This window comes from Anabas testudineus, chromosome 6 (assembly GCF_900324465.2).
Source record: "Anabas testudineus chromosome 6, fAnaTes1.2, whole genome shotgun sequence".
In the NCBI taxonomy this organism is placed as follows: domain Eukaryota; kingdom Metazoa; phylum Chordata; class Actinopteri; order Anabantiformes; family Anabantidae; genus Anabas; species Anabas testudineus.
The window spans coordinates 22,054,661-22,077,234 of NC_046615.1; the positions used below are offsets into that span (position 1 = coordinate 22,054,661).

Here is a 22,574-nt window from a genome sequence, read left to right on the forward strand (position 1 = left end):
AAACGCGCCCTTTGTCATTAAACTTGGTCAGACTCGACTGACGGCGAGCCCCCACCGCAGCGGAGAAATTCCTCAACTGCACAGATGCAGCCTCTGATGTTTATCATTCATCTCGCAGCTTTGACTTCCCAGAGAATGTAAATAGATGATGTTCAGCAGATGAATCAGGCGCCCAAGATGGCGAGACAAACAGCATATGAATGCAGCATAATGGTTATGGCCAAAAAACAAAAACAAAGAAGACGGCAGTAACTTCTCATTTGGCAGAAAGTTCATTTACACACATCTGCCTGCAGCTACTGCAAATATTTAAATAAATAGTAATACTCCAGTATTTAAGGCAGTTTGCATTTGATTTGTTTCACACAGAATCCCGTACATTCAAAAACAGCTCTGTGACTGTGACAGAAGCAGCATCATAGCTCGTTCCCCACACGACTCGATGTTTACACTTGAGAAATGAAAGGTTTCTGTCATCATTCCCATGTGGGAACCCACAACAGGTGTGACACCGCCACAATATAAACATGAGGAAAGCACGCCAGACAAAAGACGCCAGGACGTCACAGAAATGTCCAGTGAGAGTTTTTAACTAACTATTTTGGAATCTAAAAAGTTATTGTCAGTAGTTGGTTTTCTGCTAACGTCCCGCTCTTCCAGTATCCCGACCTGGCTTCTAGATAAGTGCCTCCTCTAAACAGCTGGGGGGTTGTTCAGTCAGATCCTGTGGATTAATAAACAGGAAAAAAGCTGCTGTAAAGTCCGGAGGTATCCGAACTGCAGCTTCAAGCAGAAGGTGGCATCAGCCGGCCTCCAAGTATGGTTCAGTAACATTAGCCATGTTAAACCTGCTCTTAATCATTCTGACCACAACCAGATGACCACTCACAGTAATACGTCAAATAATACCCCACCAAAACCCCACTTGGCTGCAGTACAGCAGCTGCACAGAGACCAAACCCTCTGACCATAAGTGGTGGTAACAGAGTAATAACTCAAGCAAAAAGCACAAACGTCTCGTCGAGCACATTCCACACAACAGAATTCTGACTATGAGAACGTGATAAGGATAATTCCTCTTGCAGAAATAAACGGCGTACACTGAGCTGTAAACCCACAGGAAACACTTCAAAGACAAATTCAAGGTAAATAAAAAGAAAAGAAGTTATTCTCATCAAGTCGACTTGTTTGTTAAGGTCAAGCACTGGATTTCTCTGTCTTCTCGTTAAGCGTCAGCTCCAGGCGAAGAAATTCAGGAGATTTTATTTAAAAGAAGGGTTGTATGATTCATGTCTATCTGGTGATGAGGGAGGAACACAGAATAACAGACACAGACACATTTAAATTATATGTGGGGGCGAGAAAAAGACAAAGAACCGAGTGAGAGACAGCAGGGACAAAGAGGAACGAACAGCAGGAAGGTGCTGCAAGAGGCTTTGCCAAAGAAGGAGATGAAGTTTGGACAGTCAAACAATATACACACACACAAAGCACAGCACAGAGTGTGAAGATTGATGGCGTATCCTGAGAAGACTGAGGCAGCTCTCGATACTGATGGCTGACTGTGAGTGGGCCAATATAAACAGCACAGAAGAAAGGTAGGTGTGTGAGAAAGAGAAACGACTGAAGGAGAATGATTCTGAAGCTGTGGATGGAAAAAACAGTTGGAGTTGAAGGATTAGAAAGAGGTGAATTAAATTAAGATTAAATAAATAAACTAAATCCACACAAGTGAATGCTGCATGTTTTTACTTAGGGGCCATCTCATAAGGCAGATGCATCGACTGAAGCTGAAATATCCAACAGCAAGTGAAGGCACCGCCTGAACCATCTGCAGGGAATCCCGTGGAAAGCTCCAGAGTAAATAATCTGGGACGATGCAGTGCCATCTTCAAACTGCCCTTTAACTCCCGGGATCTTCCAGTAAATATTTACACAGGACCAGAGACGGTTACAGTGCAGCTCAGTCAGACGGCTGCAGACTTCAGATGGTGGTTTGTACTTCCATCCATTTTAAAACGCTACATGCCGCAGCTTGTTGTCCTCTACTGTCTTTAATGCATCTTTTCATTTCATTGTTCACTTGTTTTTACTTTTAGATTTTAATATTGTTTATGTGATCAGTTCAGTGTTTTGCTGTATTTAATAAAGTCATCTGGCAGCAAAATAAACCTTTCACCTCCTTAAAGCAGCAGTTTCATTTTTACTTTAATTGTATTTTATTTAAATTAAGTAATGAAACCAGGAGGTTAATATATGTTGTCAGTAACACACAGCTATTAAAGCAATTACTCTGACATTTGTGTTTAGTAATCCGCCTTTCTCTACATTCAGCTCTGCGTGTGGTGGAGTGAAAGGGTTCGTCAGTATGTCCTGGGTGGGGAGCTAAGGGTCATGGGTCACCCTATTACATCATACGGGCTGCAGCCGATGCAGCTAAACCCTTTGAGAGCCCACCATCTGTCAGAGGTTAAGCTCCCCTGAGGCTCCACTGATCCCCAAAATCCACTTGTTGTGATTAGGAGAAATCTACAGTATACGACAGTTTGACCAGTATTGATCCTGCTCGTATGAAATGTGTTCCTTCATTCCTTCTTCCTTTTTTCCAACACATCAAAAGAAAAATAAGCTTTATGCAAAAGCACAAGGCAGCTCAACCCCTGCAGGTAATCACAGTAGAGCATCCAGAATCTGCTACAAGCATCAAATGATGCAGCTCTATGCAATGCAACTGGTGTTTGGAACCATAAATCACACCAAACAAATGTTTAAGGCGTAGCAGCAGTGGTGGAGGACTGGGAGAACCACGTCAGTATTATTAGCATCAACCTTTACAGGCATGTTGCTCTCAGTGGGTGAGAGGGTTGAGGGAACACAGCCAGAAAGGGAGCAGGGGAAGAGTGATGGATCGCCGCAAGAGAAGTTGGAAGAGAAATGGATGTGAGGGAGGTGGAGAGATGACAAACGCTGCGAGGAAAGACAGCAACAACAAATAAAATCAGATAAATCCGAGTCAGAAAAGACCAACAGGAAGCAGCTAAGCAGACAACAAAAAAGCCCAGCGACTGGGGCAAAAGATGACACTCAACAGAAAGAAGTAGAGTGTACTCCAAACTTCAGATGCTGGAGAAAAGAGCAGCATGTAGTCAAGTGTCTCATTCATTGACTGTGTGAACATCATGTGAGTGGCCAGCTGCCAATCCAGCTCTGACAGAAGGCCAACCAGAGGAGCCGTTCATGTCCGAAGAAATACACAAGCAAACATTAGTTTAAAAGAGGGGGATGTGCTTGAGGGTGCTTGATTCAAGGGTCGGATGCTCGACACGCAGCTCAGTTCAGTGTCCAAGGAAGAGGTTTGGAAACAGAACGGAAAATCTGGGAACTGCGGGAAATGTAAAATACGGTCTAATCAATCCCAACACATCGAGGATGATTGATGGTCAGACTGGTCCTGACAGCTCAGTTATTTATTTTTAATTCATGCAGTTGTCAAATAAACAGGGTATCTTGGCGAACTTAAGTAGTTCGGGTATACGGGTTGTGTCCAGGTCAAGGTATCTGTAAGTCTGTGTAAGATGTGTCAAAAGTCCTGTTACCTTTGACACACTTCCAGATATGTATACAGACCAACAGGCGCTGGTATCAACATTCAAAAGTTCAAGGAGCTATTTTAAGGCACTGACCTTTAAGGTCAGGCTAAAACTTGTGCTCATGTTATTATTTCATTAACATATCAGTGCCAGAAAACGAGCAGTTGTATTTAATTATGATAATAAACGCTGAATATGCTCTGGATCCAGCTTTTCAAATGATAATTTTCTCTTTCACAACAAGTTAACTGATGATGGACACAACAGGGAACCATGTTGGTGTCTTTGATTTACAGGACAGTGGAAAGTAGACAAACAATGGTACAGGCTTTAAACACACCAGGACTTAACAATTCAATAATAACTATACTTTAGACCTCATAAAGTCACTTTTCATTGCATGTTAAAGACGCCCTCCAGTTACATCCTTCAACACATTTTCATACAACACACTGAACTGATTCCAGCAAAATATGATACAAAAGAAAGGAGTAAGCAAAGAGCCAAAAACCATCAGTTTATTGTGCAAAGAGTTGTAAGTGGTGCCAGTTTCCTGCTGCAGAGGATTTAATCAGCACTTCCTGTCAGGCGCTGTGCTGCCGGTTACGCCTATGCCGCGGCTCGCTAGTCCCATCAATATATCGACCTTTCCCTCAGCGGGTTAGCGGGGAGGGTCGGGTCAGTGTGCCATGGCTGTCAGCTACATCCTGTTGAGTCCACCCCGTCTACCTTGAAGCTGAAGCAGCTCTCACATTTGTCACTTTTTGTGATGTGTTAGGACTGACGGCAGGGTCGGCGGCTTGGTCAAGGACTCCTGACATTTACTCAAATGGCGTTATTCTGTTTATTGCTCTGTTGTGTTAAATACATATACTTGTTCTGATGAAACACGCTAAAGGTTTGGTGGTGGTGTTTTATTTTTGCCCCCATTATTTAATTTGCACCTAGTCACTGTGATTACAGAGTCTATAAATACATGTTACTCAAGCATATTACAGATTTGTCTTGAGTTTTCTTTCACATACAAATACAAATTTCAGGACACAAATGTAAAAAGATTCATCCTCATGGCATCAGTGATGCTGCAGCTCCTTTCTATGGTAACTGTCCTGATTTCTGAGGAGCTTCCTGACCGACTCCAATCTCAATTTGGTTTTCTAGGTCAGAGCAGAGACGAGCTGACAAACAGCGATGAACGAATTAGGAGGAAAGGCTGAGGATGTGTGGTGGGGGAGATCTTTTTCGATCCACTTTCTAATCTCTGGAGAAAGTGAAGCCTCTAAAACAGTCTAGGAGTCTCTCAGTCTCAGTGTGTGCATTAGGCATGGTGAACGAGTACATCGTTGTTGGTCCTCACAACTTCAAGTGGCTGTTTGAGTAGACTAGACATTTGGCTGTGATATTGAAGGGTGTCCTCACAACTACTGTATAGTAAGACCAACCAAAGTGTGTGTCTTTCATCAGGAGGTGGCTGGTCTCTCGGGACTCACTAATCCTGGGGAAGAGGGCAGGAATCCTTAGGCCCATCTGTCATTCAACCATGCACACACACCAATTAACCCATGTTCTCTTCAACGCGCCTCCTCCCAAATTATCAGCCAGTGAGTGTCTGTGATATTTAAACTCAATAAATCACGGAGCATAAGACACATGAGAGAGAGAAGGTGTCACCTACAGCTCATACAGCAAAAAGGTAAGGTATAGTAAGGTAAGGTAAGGTAAAGGTAAGGTAAGGTAAGTTAAGGTAAAGGTAAGGTAAGGTAAGGTAAAGGTAAGTTAAGGTAAAGGTAAAGGTAAAGGTAAGGTAAGTTAAGGTAAAGGTAAGGTAAAGGTAAAGGTCATCAACAACAAGCACAAGCCTCCTTACAGCAGTAAACAAAAGGCACAGACACACATCAAAACCTGCAGACACATTAGTGTGGAGTTCTATAGGTTCAAATACATTTGAAAGGTCTTTAAATTACACACACAAGCACGCCACAGGAATCTCAATCAGTATGCAGGGTGACGATGGCTGATAGTTACTGTTACACTGAATCAGGAACTGACAGTCAATGATCTGCAATCACAAGGGATTTCAATCAGCTGGAAGGATCAATACACGCAAAAGGATTTGATTTGACAAAGGGAAACAGATAACAGAGGGTGAGCTATGGATGGAAGAGATGGGTGGGGGGTGTTGTATAAATTAGACTGATACAAAATGGAGGAATAAAGGTTTAAAGGGAGAAATAGGTAAAAAGGGAGGAGAAAGAGAAGGTCAGAGAGTTAGAGTTGGATGAAGGGGAAGAAGAGAAAGGAAGGGTGAAAAGGAAAAATGAGAAAGACATAAAAACAGCAGAACAGACATTCACTGCCCCCTCTGCTGGGCTGAGTTCACACACTGTTACGGCCCCTCAGAGTTACGTAATGTGTTGACTGTTCAAAGTGTCACTGAGCCTCAACGGCATCATCTTTTATCACCCAAAACTCATCCAAAACACAGATCATGTTGCATTTTATCTTCTCCGAGAGAAGCAACAGTCGAGAGGTTAAAGTTGGGAATTCCTGGCTGCAAATAGCTTTTTTTATAGGGCTGCAACTACAGCATTTCACAACACAGTAACATGCATTTGAGAGGCTGCAATCAGCAAATGTGGCATTTGCTTCATAAATGAATTAAGTAACTGAATTATTAATCATTTCTTATTAAAGTGACACTGGTGCCACTGCAACCTAAACCACAGGAGCTGCTTCTTTGTCTCATTTTTTTGCTGATAAGTACATTTGAAAAGTTCAGTGAAGGTTTGCACTCCAGCTTCCTTCACCTGCTTGACAATTGAAATATTAATCATGTCTTAGCTTCAAGGCTTTTATTGTGAAACAGGAGGCAAACTAAACTGCACCACAGGGTGCTAAAGTCTAAGACTATAACGACTCTGCAAAACGATGACGATGCAGTGTTGTTGTTTACTGGCTAAAGACGGTGGTCGTGGGAAAGTGGTGTTGATGGAGCCTCAACATGTGTGTATAGTGGATCCTCAGCTGTAGAACTGTAGGTACATGAGGTTTATACAACTGGCTTAGTTTCAACCAAGAGGAAAGAAACTTCAACCCACAGACAGAAACTGATGGTGAAGTACATGATCCTGGCTGAAAATCACAGAGACGTAGCCAAATACTTTCTGAAAGCACAGTACTGTACTGTAATAATGACGGATTTTCCTTCATATTGGTGGTTGTACTATACAAACTGTAACCACAGTGAAATATACAGTCCGTGGATGCTTGTGGCGTCAAGTCTGCAGACTATTTAACTTGATTGGCCTCTGTGGGACCGATTCCAAAATCCATCACTCACTTATCTCCCTGTGCCTCTCTGTGGTTGGGTTGAGAGGATGGGGCAGGGGGGGATTGGTCGTTGGTGCCGTCAGCAGAGACAGGGAGAGCTGACACTACTCTGACATCAGTGAGGAACCACACTACTCTTATATAACCAGCCCAGCAGAGGAGACAATAACAGGACAGCAATGGTTAGCTCCTGGCCTTTTCCTCATGCTGTTGTGACTCAGCGTTAGAGGTCAACAATACACCACAAAACACCGGAAAAAAATGAAGCTGAGTTGTGTTTTGATTTGACAGATTTCAAAAGAAACAAAAAAGGGAAATACGATTTATTTTCTAAGAGAGAGACAGTTGAATCATCGCGACTTTGGGAGGATATTTGCACCAACACACACATATATAGTCGCAGGAAAAAGTAATGATCCTGTTACTCCCAGATTTTCTGCATTATTTGTTCAAGACTGATCAGATTTTCCCAAAGTAACACATTCAAACAAATTTCAGTCATGATCTTTTATTTGTAGGTGGAAAAAGTAAGTGAACCTGTGTTTTAATAACTGCTTAGACCACCCTGAGGAACATTAATTGCTGCCATTACTTTCGCTTGCAACTATACTCACATCTCTGCATCTCTGCTGTTAATGTGCTACTATGCAGACGAGGCCTATAGTGGTGATATTTTTACCCACAATCCCACTCTGAGGCAGTTTTCTCCACTCATATTTAATGAGCTCAGCTGACAGCCTCAATGAAAGTTTGATGAAGACCTAGATACAGTGTGCCCACACACACACACACACACACACACACACACACACACACACACACACACACACACACACACACACACACACACACACACACACACAAAGGAAATCAAAATACAAACACACACACGGGGGACAGAAAACATACACACGCACTGTAAACCCATATTCTCACAGCTTGGGGCCAAGTTATCTGCTGTGTGAAAGTAGCTTACGATCTAATGATAAGTAATCCTCATGTGAATGAGCACAGAGGCCCACTTTATGCTGTCATGTGACGTTTCATCATTGCAAATCAAGTCTCTCTCACACACACACACACACCCAATTCAGCATTCCCAGAACTTCAAACACACACACACACACACACACAACCACCTCAATGAATCAAGACTTGTGAAACACTGGATATCAGCCAGCCAGTCATCCAGAGGTTCCTCCTTCACCACAGCTTCAGAAGTATGAAACATCTAATTTTCCAAATATTTCTTTTGGTCACGGTCTTTAAATGGCTCCAGCCTTAAATAATTAATTAAGTCTGTGTTTTAAGCAAGCCTGTGTATCCCATGATGATGGTCTGAATGCTTTTACTGGGGCTTTTCCACCCTGAAGTGAAAACAGATTTGGAAGAATTACAGAATAATTGGTATTTTGTGTTTATCAAGTGCCAAGTTCATAACTGCCACAGATTTAAAGCCAGATTTAGGAGTTTGGGAAAACCCTTAAGTGCTGTATATTGATGGCATCGTTTCTTACATTATGAAAGAGCAGCTATGTCCTGTTTTGTTTCAAATTCAGTTTGACTACAGATCAATAACAAACCAAGCGAATGCACATATTTCCTGACATATGGCACCAATGTCTTAAGAGAGGCACCGAGCAGTTTGGTTTATTTTGTTAAACTGAAAATGGAGTTACCGCTGGAGTTTAAACTCAGTCCTGATGCACCCTATGGCTCATGACAATAATGTTGCTCATCACTATGCAGACGACACTCAGGTTTACTTCTCACTCAGGCTCTTTCACCAAATCATTATGGTCCTTTAGACTCTCTCTTAATGATTACAGAGCATGCAACATCCGTGTTGTTGAACCTTCAGTTGTTCAACATCTTCCACTCTAACTCACTGTTAATAAAATACCCAAAATACTGTAAAGTTCTTATTATTACAATAAATAAATAACAGTAAAATTCAACGAGCTTCACTGGCAATTTAATTAGAATGGCTGTATTATAGGCACAGCTGCAAACATAAACACAAAATACTGTAAAACAATTCTGATCTGCAATTATAAAAATAAATCTCTTTATGTATATCCACCGCTGAGGTGCCCCCCCTCCACACACACGCACACTTAGAGCCCATAAGCCGTCAATCCCTCGGCTACATAAAAAGAAATAATAAAAGAAAATTTCATACACGTACTGAGGCAAATTCTTCAAAACAAGCACACAAACATACATTTTAGTCGATGCACAAAGACATACACACAGAGCATGACTTGCAGCTGTGCAGAGGGGCTGTGATGGCCGGTAGAGTCAGCTTCTTGCAGTCTATTTTTATCCTTAATGCCACAGTAAACCAACACAGGCCTGCTGCTTGATTAAACCTCATAGTCCCTGTGGGCAGAAGCACAAAAAGCCCCCCCAACATCTGATAGGGCTGCAAGTGTGTGTTAGTTTGTGGAGCGTGTGTGTGTGTGTGTGTGTGTGTGTGTGTTAGTTTGTGGAGCAGTCATGTGCATGCATCTATTTTTCTAAATAAATGTGTGTCAGTACTTTATATCCAGCTGATTTAACCACAAGCTGGAAAAAATTCTGAATGCACATACACACACTCGAACAAACAACTTTTAAGCTGTAAATATCCCCTCGCGAGAATGTAAACAAACACAGATGCACACAAACATGCAAATTCTGTGTACTGTACTGTCAAACAGTGATCAGATAAGAAACATGCAGAAATATATTATTGCTGATTTGTTAAGAAATACAAAATTTGAAAAACAACCAATAGTTAGATGGACGGACACACACACACACACACACACACACACACCTCAGTACATGTAAACACTTATGCACTCAATTTGAATGTGTGTATTACCACCAACTTGGCAAGACGGGCGAGATGAAAACGCCAAAGGGCTGCTATCCAACAGCTCCTCTGATATCAGTAAAAAAATCACAGAGCTCAGCAACCCTGGACACCTGACCACAAACACACACATACAAACACACACACACACACACACACACACACACACACACACACACACACACACACACACACACACACACACACACATACAAACACACACACACACTGCCCTTTCACAAACAAAGACAAATATAGACTGAAAAACAACACCATGATGCTCCAGGCAGGAAATCAAATTGTTAGTCAAAAGGCCACAGCAGCCGGTTCATGCTCATGTTTCACTATCTTACCAGAAATTACACTTTTTGGAGAGAAAAACCAGGAAGTCTGAATAATGTGTTACCTGCCAAAGAGGCTGGTAGGGAAGACAAAACACCACAGCGACAACCACCAAACCAACCTCTTTTTATAGAACATTTTGGTTACGGCTGGTGGTCATTTGTCACCCTGGGAAAGGCTGCTCTGTGTTCACAGCAGGGCTCAGAGTGATTTTGCTGTTAGGATTTCCAAGCTATAAGGATAAGGCTGAACAACAAAACTCAGATTTGTTGAAGTAGAAACAATGAGTCAAACAACAGGAACATTCTGATCATATATGAATTTTCAAGTATAATTGCTAACTGGTTTTATTTTCTTGCTGTTATCCAGTTTCATGGCACATCATAAACCATCAACTATTCACTGAAGCTGTTTTCAAATATACATTCCAGACATTGTTGAGAGAATCAGATTCAGACATTGTGCGGAGTTGTGCTTTCACACATGTAACACACAGCTGGAGTCTGCCTCGTCAGACATGTTCTCACATGGGGATAAACTCTGCTTGATTTCAGAGAGGTGCAGGAGCTACCTCCTCTGCAACCAGAACGTTTAGTTTAAATAATCCATTAAGATGACTCATTATTGGAAAAAAAGGAGATTAATTCTTCAAATAGGAAAAAGAATAATAGAAGTGAGAGAACTGACTTTCATACTATATGCAGAAAACAGGTGTAATAGCCTGATGAACAGAACCTAATGAAGGACAAGATAAGATAAATAGACAAACAGAAAAGAAGAGAAGATGCACAACCACTGAGGTGAATATCTGTAGTAAGGGAAAGACAAATAAAGGAATGTCGTGGAGAAGAAATACAAACACTAGGGGAGTCTGGATCAACCCTTGCAGCTATAAGCCATGATATGTCTGCAGCGAGGGATGTGGGCTCCTGCTGTAGCTCCCTGTCAGTGGCAAATAGCACTAAGTAGAAATCCACAGACCCAGTCTGCACGGCTGCTCTCATGTGCGCTGACAGGATTATCTACCAGCCTTAGACAAATCAGTCATTTCTTTTATCCAAAGTGACATACATGGAAGAGAAGGCGATGAATTCAGAGAAGTTAGCTGACGTGTAGGAGCAAATCAGACCAAACGACAGATCATTAAACTGCTGTTTAAATGTAGTCAATGAGTTACACTGTGTAGAAAAGAGCAGCAACATTTTGTGGGCTGAAGTCAGAGATAATGACTGAAATTCCGGCAACACTTTGAACTGAATGCCTCTTAAACTATCTGCCCACTCACACAGATTAAGCAGGTTGTGAGTGTGGGCACTCACAACATATACCACTTTGGTGCGTTTTTATTTTTCATGCAAACAAACACGTGTTCTGGAGTTGAGGACGTGGATTTTACAGCCGACTACTGTGCACTAAAGAGGAGAACACTGGGCAATTAACCACTTGTAAAATCCTTATCTCTATGTGCACTTAAGAAACCCAAGGTTGTCCATCTTTGTGTGATGTCACGAAAAATAAAGTTGCCCATCACTTCTATAAAACACCACATATTTGTCAGATCACAAATTTCATGCCAGTTTGAACAATGTCATACTTACATTAAAAATATAAATATTATAACATTAATATGAAAGTATTCAACCACTGATTGGCCTGAAGTCACCTTTAGAGCAGAGAAGAATACTTTAACACGAGCTATGGGTTCATATTTATGTCCTAATTCCCCAGTAACACCTACTGCCTTGACAAAGTTTCCATTTAAAGGAAGCCATTACATATCGGATATTAAAATATATTACATTTAAATTCCTGTCACACTGGTATTATTATATAGGATAAAGAAGAACAAGGACAAGGAACAAGAGCAAGAATAACAGAGGGGAAAGGCAGAAGGGATTCTTTATTCACTGTGAAGAGGTTACTACAGTCAGGAGAGAAGAACAGGAACTTAGTGTGCGTGGACAGGGGAACCCAGCTCCCAGGTTCTGAGCCTTAATAGGGGTCGGGACCGGGGAGATTTTGCTGGAAAACCCTCATAAAAGGTTTAGTTTGGTTGGTTTAGTGCCGCTGAGCTGAATTCGTTTTGCTTTTCTTCTACGTCCATCCTCTGGACGTGCACAGTTTGTACAACCCAGTTACACTTTAAGCACGTCTCTGACAGCCGTTCTTCATTAACATCATGTTCTGTCTTCACTAATTATAAATAATCTAGGTTGTGATGCCATTGAGCTGAAAACTCATTCTATTCTTTAATCAACTAGAATGTAAACAGAGAATGGGGCAGATTAAATACTGTATGAGTAAAGTGACACCCAACAACATGTCCAGTATGACATGTGGGTGGCTGTGGCTCAATAGGTAGAGCAGTTGACTGCCAATCATAGGATTGGTGGTTCGATTCCCGGCTGCCACGTCACATGCCAAAGTGTCTTTGGGCAAGATACTGAACCCCTAGTTGCCCCCGGTGAGTCAGGTCAGCTGCATAGCAGCTCTGCCATGTGTGTGTGCTTGTGCTTGTGCGTGTGAATGGGTGAATGAGATGCAATGTAAAGCGCTTTGAGTACCAGCTAGGTAGAAAAGCGCTATATAAGTGCAGACCATTTACCATTTATGAATATATTCTGTGTCATCACACTCCTTTCCCCATTCTTCAAAAACTCAAACATAACACATCTACTATATCTTAATTCCAACCTTAACACTAAATCCAAGCTACATGAAAGCTGGGTGTAACCAGTGTGGACAGGTCAACATGTTCTCACTTAAATAAAAGTAAACAGGTCCTCATAAAGGGGGAAATATTGGAACATGCATGCAGAAGACAACCCTTGGTGAGTCAACATGAGCACAGCATAAGCTCCAAACAACCCCGCCCCCTCATCTCTTTCTAATGGGTCCTCCAGTCACAAAACCTCTAATGTACATACCAGGGCTTACCATAAAGAGACCTCGCTGTAATGACGCGGTGCCTCCTGGCACTGTTAAAAACAACATCTCACAGAGCTGAATTAAAGCAGCCTGGAAAGGGCAGAGCAAAGCCAGCCCCAGTGCTGAAGGTTTGTGGTGTAAAGGGGCATTTAAAGGCATCGGCTTCAACATAAACAGGTTTTAACCTTTTCTCCAGTGTTCGGCTTGATGGAAAACAAACTTAGAAAACAGTTTTATTAAATCTGGGCGTGTGAAGTGTTGTTGAAGTGTTGCTTTAAATGCACATTAAACATCTGAAGACATTTGGTGTATGGCTGCAAAAAACTGTGTATACAGTTTCAACTTACAACAATATCAAATGAAAAAGCATTTGCTGAATAAGTTATTTAATATCAGCGTTTTATTAAATAAATGTCATTAATACTCACGATTCTAAGTCGGGCGTAACATTTCACAGATGTCTCTATAGTGCTGCAAAATTACTGATCATAGCAGATTTACTTCTAGATACAGCATAAAGGTTTAAAGTGTTGTAAGTGTAGCTTTAAAATACTTCAAAGAGGATATGATGTGTTTAATATAATAATCGTCACTAATTAGAATTATAATATCTGGCGATTGGAGCTTTCCTCACACCCTGCTCCATCCTGACTGTCCGGGATCTGGACATATAAAACAAGCCTGGCACAGCCCAGTTGTACCACGTGGCTGGTTGGCGAGGTTGAGAACCAGCACCGGTGTGAAACAGAGGGTCACTGGCACGATGGCATGGCCAAAACAGCAGGTCCGCTCTAATCTATGTCTGTCATACCGAGAAGACCTGGCACTTTCTGAAACAGCTACTCTGAGTCCTGTGCCATGAAGGCGCCAGAGTCTGCAGGTTTTCATTCCAGCATGATTCCGCTGATTAGCAAGTCTTTATCCAGGGAGGAGGAACTAATTAGTGAAATTAACTGGAGGAAATAAAAGTCAGAATACAATCAGTCCAAAGAGGCACCAGGATGAGAACCATCTGAAAGAAATGGAGCACGGGTCAAGGTACAGATGAGCACAATGCGTGGCATGATGAACCTAAAAATGTACAGGGATGAATGTTCTTAATATCATTAACAATGAGAAATCAACCATGATTACACGCAAACGCAGTAACTCCCACATCTTACTCTCTGCAATACGCAACTTTTGATTCTATTTTGTGGAATGGATAAAGAAATGTATTAAAAGAACCACAGTTAGAAGTCTGATTCCTGCTGATGCTTCACATACTTTTAATATCTGCACTGACTCAACAGTAAAATCACTTCATCCAGTTCTATCACATCATTTGTTTTGGATAAATCTAAATGAAACTAAGATGAGATTGGAAATTCCTACAGGTGTGACCCACTGTCCGGTGTCACTAATGTCACATAAAAAAAAAAAATGCATGGAGTGGACGACGCCTGGAGAAACAACTGACATAAGAGTCCACCCCCCCCACACACACACACAGGAAATCTTGTTTTCTGCTGATTTGACCAGATTTTGCCGTCAAGGTCGAGAACAGAGACACCAGTGTTGCTCAGGAACTCGTCAACTACACAAAACAGTAGCTGCGTTGAGGCCGAACTCACAAGCCCCTCGACAGCAATTTCCTCACCCACATCAGTCACGACCTCCAGTCCCCCCGCCCAGGGCGAAGCGCTCTGCTTCCCTCCTGAACAGAACAGAACAGTACAGCACCGTGAAGAACATGAAAGTGGAGGAGGAGCAGAGGAGGGGGTTTGTTAGGACCGTTGCCTTGGAGAGAGTTGGTGAATAAGAGAGCAAAAAAACGCAGATGGAGTGCTGTAGTAGCTGCTGAATGCTTGTAAATTTAATTGCTTTCGCTACAATGCATTACTGTCGAGCCAACAGGGAGACAGTAAGTCGTGCTGGAAGGAGGTGTAATCGATTAATGGCTGAGACAGAAAAGGAGGTAGAGGCCCCTATTCCCACACTGACTCAACTAAAACCTCTTGCACTCAGGAAAACCATGATTGGATAACAGTAAAAATAACATTGAATAAGCTATAAACTGTACAATTATGTTCAGTTGTTTTATTTTTACTTTTTGCACCAGCACTATGAAGGTTTGATGGTTGTTCATAATAAAAAAAAATAAAAAAAAAAGACATGAACGATCATTTTAGGTATATTATATTTGTTACTACTCTTGACTTAGATGAAGATCAGTCACATTTTATGATGAACTAAAGCACGAAAGGTTCACATACTTTTTCTGCCGCTGTTCATCGTAGAAGAGACATTTTGGAAATAAATGTGTGGTGTTTAATTCTATATCAATAATTAGAGGCTGTGTGCAAATAGCTGTATTTGGGACTGCTATGATCAATATATGTGGTTACAATAACACATTCTAATGTACAATACGCTAAAATGTTATATTTTCAATCCCTTTAACTACTCAACTGTAAAAGCAGCTCAGTTCGACTGTACTCAGTCCATCACTGTGCTCTGAGGTGAATGCTAATGTTAACGTGCCAACATGCTGAGAATAACAATATGAACGTGCTGCTGTTTTTCCCCCAATGTCACAATCTCGAGGTCGGTGGAAACATCATTAGTTTTATAGTCATCTGGTAATAAACCAAATTAAAATGTTGATGTGATGACGGCGCTACAGGAACAGACACGGGATCATTAATGTCGCCATAATTCAAGCTGGGAGTGAAAGAAATATCTAAACCCATAGATGTGACGTATTCCACTGAAAACCATAAGTGCAGTGACATTCATGGAGGTAACCGTGGAAAAATTCAGGGGGGGGGGTCACTAAAGCTGGTACAGTAGGTTTTACCCTGTGAGGTCAAAGGTTGCAGAGATTTCAGTCTGGACCAAAGTGGTGGTTTACCAGGAGCCACTCTGCAACCTTGGCTGCAGAATTTTATATCATCGGTGCTCTGTCTCGAGCATCGTGTGTTTCCTTGGCATCAGCCCAGAACCCCACACCATCCACGTCTTGGCTTCCAGTTCGCAATGACTCTGTTTTTTTGACATTTAGATTAGAGCATCTCTTCCACTCACAGCCTCTCACACACCTCCTCCCTTCATTTCACACGCTGAGATTCATCCGCCATCTTTCTGTCACCATCTCACACAGTAGCTTGAGGAATCGGTTTCTTGGCAAATCACTCTGTCACATATACAGTACATTCACCTCAGGTGTTAGACTGTACCGAGAGCAGCTGGGAGAAGACTCTCTGCAGCAGGTGGGCGGTTCAGTGTTTTCCTCAAGGGCACTTCAACTGGGACAAGCCTGAACATTTTAACCCATGTGAAAACAGCTGTAGGCTGCAAGACCTTGAAAGACCTTTCACAGAACTCTGTTCGCTTCCTTTCTATTTTTAAGGCAGCTGTTTTGAACATTGGAAAATCATTACAAGATGAATATGTCTGAGGACAAAAGAGGGAATTGTGGAGCAAAAATCAAGGACCAGGTCTTCATTCAGCGCTGCAGAAGTGGTAGGCTGTAACTGAAAGCTTAAATTGTTGGCAAATGATCTTTTCCTCATCTGAGAATCAGTGATTTCTTTGTGTAAATGTAAAGAACACTGCAGTCAAGAAAACTGATGTCCAGAAATTACTGGTGTTGATGCATCTTAAAACTAACCCTAACCATAACCTGTTGTTTGAACGTGTAGAAGCAGTCACTTCAGGGTAAGGTTTCCTCTTCTTTTTTTGTAATATGAAGCAGTACAGTGCTTCACTTTAGTTAAAAATCACCGTTTTACAAGCTGAAAAACGGAGCACATGCCATAAAAGCCTCCGTTTATAATAATCGTCTGGCTGATTTTCAAGCTGCTGCTGAATTTTTGAAGCTCAGACCAATAAAAACTTTCGAAAGTTCAGTTTTACATAAACACGTCAAGTGTCTACATTAATACTGACTTATTTATTCAACATAACTACGCTTACTTGGAGAAATAAATGTGATGCTGAATTATAGATTAGGGATCTGGAGAAGAAAAGATTCAATGAGGCACCAACATAATTAATATGTGCTAATAAACACAGCTCTGCAGGATTCTGGGAGCAGCAAACTTCAGTCTCACTAGTGAAACCAAATGAGAACACAGCATCATGTTGTGTGTTTTTTGCAATTGTTATTATTTGCATATATTTTTCTCTTTTCTGCCACAGCTAAGAGCAGTAAAGTTTTATCTGCCGTCTTCTTTTCATCCTTCTGCTGCAGCTGGAAACCTCCCACGCTCCTCTCTGTTGCCTCTGGCTACGTCAGCAGCAGCAGGAGAGGAGCAGGTTAACAGGCCGAATAGAATATGACAAATATTATTTCATGTAGAGAGATGAAGAAGAACAAAAGAGAATGGCAAAGAGAGGGGAAAAAAACGACACAATGGGGTCTCTCATATTTTCAGTGTGTCTTTGTGATGGTCTCTCTCTCTCTATGGTAACCTGAAGTCGGCCACTCACAGCTGCTGCTCTCATTCGGCTCCAGCTGAACACCCACGTTCTATTAAACTGTGCGAGAGGGACACATACACAATTAAGGCACTCTGTGTGTGTGTGTTTGAGTGAACAAGTGCAAATGGATATCAGAGAGTGACAGAAAACATCATAATCTATGTTTGTACATGAGAGAAAATGTGCATTTACAGCATATTAACTGTACATTTACTGCACATCACTGTTGATGTCAGTTGGCGAGCTAAAGGCCAAAGCTACAACCGACCGGCATTAACATCAACAGCTGGATGCCAGTGTAGGCTCACAAAGTCAAGAGTGACTTGTTCAGACACACTGTGGTGCAACACGTCCTGGACTGCATGACTTTTCAGCACCTCTCTGTTTTCAGGAGGTGCCGACTCATCGTTTGGTTTAAATTGGACTGCATTACACTGACAGGTGTTTCTGTCAGTCTGCAAATCAATGAGGCTCAGTTAAATAACAGAATCACCTCACTGTATGATTCCATGCAGCTCTAGACCATCACAAACTGTGTCCTCCAGAATGTCCACGCTGCTGTGTGTGTGACTAAAGTTAAAAAAGAAACACCCAGCAGCCTCGCAAGTGTTGTTACACTTAATTGCTAGGTGCAGATCCTCACACTCCTAAAGCTGGTTTGGCTCTGAAAAGATGACAATTTGCTTCATTGAATGCAAGATAACCACCACACAGAATATGATGGGTCAGCTGTGCACAACAAGCCCAAACCAGCATTATACTTTCTATACACAACTTTAATGTTAAAGTGCTGAGGGCTCCTGCTCCAATAAATCCCACATACAGGGTCAGGTAAGGCCAGCAGAGTTGACTATTTCTGTGTTTGTATCACCATCTCTCGTTTCTTTCGGCAGCTCATCACATGGAGCGGCCGTGTGTGTGTGTGTGTGTGTGTGTGTGTGTGTGTGTGTGTGTGTGTGTGTGTGTGTGTGTGTGTCTGCACATGAGTTAAAGTGTTCATGACACTTTCAGCCCACATCAAACAGCAGCCATGTCATCAGATCAACTGACCGAGAGAACCAGAGAGAGGAGGAGCGAGTTACAGAAAGTAGTAAAAGAAGTACAGGGTGAAATAACATAATATACACAATATATCTTTATTCTGTATTGTTCATTGTCCTATAAAAGCATATAGACTTCTATATACCATATGTGACTTTAGAGGAAACACTTTCTATGACATCCTCAATCATTTCAGGTTTAGAGTACAAACAAGGCCTGAGAAACAAACCATGCATAATTAATGCCTTTTTACGACTTAATTATATTAGACTGAATGTTCGACTGAAGCAGGTTTGCTGTTTTGTCGTACTCCTGTACAGTTACAGGAGTGGGAAACTGCTAATAAACTGCTCACTTAAAGCAGCAAGTGTTGTGTAGAGGTGAAAATGCACCCTGTCTAATCAGCCTGACTAACAAATTGAGGCTAAAACAAAGACAAGTATCTCATCCTCACTAATTGAGATGCCACAGATCTAAAAAAAACTAACCACCCACAGAACATTAGACTTGCCTACATTTCTGCTGAAGTCCTTTCTTTCAGCTCGGTTAAGATGGAAGCAATTAGGTGATTAATCAATGATTTAATAAACAGGAAAATAATAATTAGCACTCATTTGTCGTTGACACCGTTTTTTAAAGCAAAATTCAGCTTCTCATGTGGGAGGATTTGCTGCTTATCTGTGTTTTTCATCTAAAAAAAGAAAAACTTCAACAGCACTGTGGATGTTAACTGGAAAAAATGAGCAGCCAGAACAATCCGACCATGTCCGACTTCACAAGTACATCCTACGATGACGGTGCTGGGAAACGGGCAAAGAGCTGACCACTGCCGAGGTTGGGGGTTTGACTCCCACTGGGACCAGCCAGGGTAAAGACACCTGAAGCACTGAGAGGCTCTTTAGATAAAAGCACCCACTACAGCCTGTTGTATAATTACATAAAGAATGATGGAGAGAATGGCAGCTGAAATACGAAGAGTGAAATATAGGCCTGTGTGAAGGGGGAGGATACGGTTACAGTGAGAGGGAGATGGTTGCTATGACCTACTTCCTAAGCACTTGACCAATCGCTTCATTTCACAGTTAAGATTTTTGTGTGCACAGCGAATACACACACTCACACACACTCACACACACACAGACATGACTGAGTGTCAGAGTTAGTACCGGTCTTGCAAGACACGGACAACCTACGGTGTGTACTGCCCCTGAATGCATCACACCAGAGCAGCTGCTGACAGACAACTCGCACTACGTCAGACACGATATTACTTTCTTAGCAAGAAGTCATCGAACTGTTCCTCTTCAAATAAGAAATATCGGATTTCCAGGATGTTGCAGCATATTTTCATCATCAGGGAGCTGCTAGACTTCACCGTGAGAGAAGAGCAATGTCTGCAACACGGTGGCAGTGGGTTGGGTGGGGAGGTTCGGTCTAACAGTCCAAAGCATTATCTTTTACTGTCATGTGATACAAACAAGCAGCAAATCTCCACATTAGTAAAGCTGCACTCTGGAGTTTAGCTTAACAGATAACTGCAATAACAAACAGTGAGAAAGTGCCAGTTATGTCGTCTTTATCTCGAGTAATTCACTCTGACGGTTTGCTCTCAGTCGTCCCAATGCACTCTTTGCTCTGTCTGAGTATCTGAAGGATGATGCACTGTGAGTACGTACATTTGCTGCTAGTGAGATGATTAAATAAAATCCAGTTGAAATACACATCCATGTTACAGAGCTTACTGACACCTACAGTATTCATGCATGATGATTGGTTAATATTTGAATCCTTATTCCACCAAAAATGTCAAATATGTGTAGAAACTGCAGTTAAAGGTAAAGACACCACCCTAAAATCTGAGCTTTTGTAAAAATATTATCTGGTAAATTGATAAATAAAATGCATGTGTGTGTGCATTAAACATGCAAACACACTGTCAGACATGCTCTTTCAACTCGGAGACAGTGCACCGACCCCGCTGGGAGTGGACTCATCTTCTGCATTTACTGACAGCACTTCAAAAACCATCCCACCACACACACACACACACACACACACACACACACGCACACACACACACACACACTAAAAAAGACCGTCTTAAGGAGCGGTCTCTCCAGAGACATCCAATAATGGGTCGTACCACTTTCCCTGAAATGTGGGGTTGTTGGTGGAGACTGAGTCTTTTTAGCCTCATTCTTAAGAGGCATGTCAGTGGGAGGCAGTGAAACACGAGCCTGGGAGCCTGTGAAGTAGAGTCCGGGTTGGGGGTCTGGTTGCTAGGCAGCCAACCGATCCGAGCAGGATGGTGATTGGCTTGTGTGCATGTCTGTGTGTGTGCGGAGAGAAAGGGTTAACCAGAGACGTGTAAACCTGTATTTGCTCCATGGAGAACAGACGAGGAAGAAGATGCTAAATAAAAACAAACGCATGACATTTAACGTGAACGTCACGGGCTCTTTATGGGTTTTCAAACCATAATACTGGTCTAATGATTCTTAAAGTGACATCTTGGCAAACTTCTTCAGTGCTAGTGTCTCTGACTGAGAACCATGGCAACAGTCTGCAAGCACACACACAAAAACTTTTCTTCCTCAACTTCATTGAATTTCCAACATCTACAAAGCCTCCACAAAAAAAGATGGGTGAGGCGGGGATGATGATATTTTGTTTGGTTTGAATAAAACAAAAAGATTATTTTCCTTGATTTGCAGGGTTGCAAATGTTGCACAGCATGACTGAAGCGTTCTAATTCATCACTTGTGTGGTTCCGGGAGAACACGGTGATTCTTAATATATTTCGGATTAGCACTGCAGCCCAAAGACGGGGAGAGATACAGTCAGAGAAAGAAATTCAGAGATTTATGTGCAAGTGCAGAGACTTCAAGAGAGACAGTAATGATGAGTAATGAGCTGCCACAGCGTCTATACAAAGAGATAACTACAGAGACAGAAACAAAGAAGCAGTAAGTGATGGGGAGCATCATAGAGACGGCGCAGGATGTCCAAAAAAAACTAAGATTTATGGGAACAAAAAGAGATCAACAGAGATACAGACGACAAATGTTGCTGAGAGCGTGCATGTTCATGTGCAAGGGGGCGGGGGGGAGAAAGAAAAGCCCAGCAACAGGGCATGCCTTAAATAGCGAGATGGTCGGAGATAACGTGACGATGGAGGAAGCCTGATGGCTCGGGGCATGTGTTGTGTTGCACTAAGCATGTATGAGTGCTGACAGCAGCTCCATGGGCCCGCTTAGTCATATGGTGGATCACATGAAGTCCCGAGGAAGCCTGTCCACATGAGGCTGGATGCTGGTGGGCAGAAACATTGACTCCCCATCTGGATTCCCAAACACCATCGTCTGTGGATGCTAACCCAGTGTACCTCAAGAAATGTGTCCTGTCATTGTTTATAGTTTATTCAGAAATAAAAAGCATTGCGTAACATTTAAAGCACCCAGCTGCCACTGGAATGGTTCCACCAACCACGGCAGGGTTTTATATATATGTACAGTACACAGCCAAGACCAACGGGTACAGTACTTAATACTATAAATAAACCCATTAATGTACTGGAGATGTCCTCAACTGACAAACACAAAGGTGGAGCACACTGCTGTGGAAAGACATGAAGTCAAAAAAGATTTTAGTTACAAACATGAAAATAAACATGAGACATGTCAGAACAGAGCTGCTCTATTGGATCAGAGTTCGTAAAGTTAACACGAACGCACCTGCTAACTATGTGATCACAGTGCAACAGCAGAGCGACTTGTACTCTTGACTTGTGCTTTTTCCACCGGCCGTCAACTGAAACCATCCCATCAAGACATTTTCACAAAAGCACAGATTTCCAATCTGGACGAGTCCATCTGTCCATCTCGCCGACCGAGACTAAAAGTCACGGAACATAACTGTCCATCAGTTAGAAATCATTTGACAAACTGTATTTCTGAGAAGATCTGCCAACTCTAGACTCTAGCGCCTTTTAGCTTGTTGTTTTGGCTCTGTCCACAGCA

General features: G+C 42.1%; 1 protein-coding gene across 1 annotated transcript in view; it reads right to left on the reverse strand.

The window, feature by feature from the left end:
- Nucleotides 1-22,574, reverse strand: part of cttnbp2 (cortactin binding protein 2) — a 60,417-nt gene that overhangs the window by 30,073 nt on the left and 7,770 nt on the right.